Raw genomic sequence first — 302 nt, forward strand, 5'->3', positions numbered from 1 at the left:
GGGGGGGAGCTCGCTTTGGAACACCCGAGGAACACCACACCGCCGCGGCCTCAAAACACGGACCGGAAAAGGGCGTGTTTTGCCTCGCCCTGGCCGCCTCTCGCCGGGCAGTGAGAGCCCGTTGACGCGGGGTGAGAATCGCGACTCTGATAATCATAATCACGACGATAATGAGTGGAATTAAGTGTGAATGCGAGCAGTGTACCCGGGCGGCGACTAGAGGCGTGCCATCAAGTGGCTATTGCCCGCCAGAGTTGTGCGCGCGAGCCAGATTCTGGCTCGCGCTGGCTCGCGCAGTTTTG

The 302-nt window shown here is 61.3% G+C and overlaps 1 protein-coding gene across 1 annotated transcript in view; it reads left to right on the forward strand.

Moving 5' to 3' along the window:
• LOC113209554 (follistatin) overlaps positions 1–302 on the forward strand; it is a 22,692-nt gene that overhangs the window by 6,779 nt on the left and 15,611 nt on the right. The gene's annotated exons all lie outside the window — the stretch shown is intronic.

This window comes from Frankliniella occidentalis, unplaced genomic scaffold (genome assembly GCF_000697945.3).
Source record: "Frankliniella occidentalis isolate FOCC.00 unplaced genomic scaffold, Focc_3.1 Scaffold63, whole genome shotgun sequence".
Taxonomy (NCBI): Eukaryota; Metazoa; Arthropoda; class Insecta; order Thysanoptera; family Thripidae; genus Frankliniella; species Frankliniella occidentalis.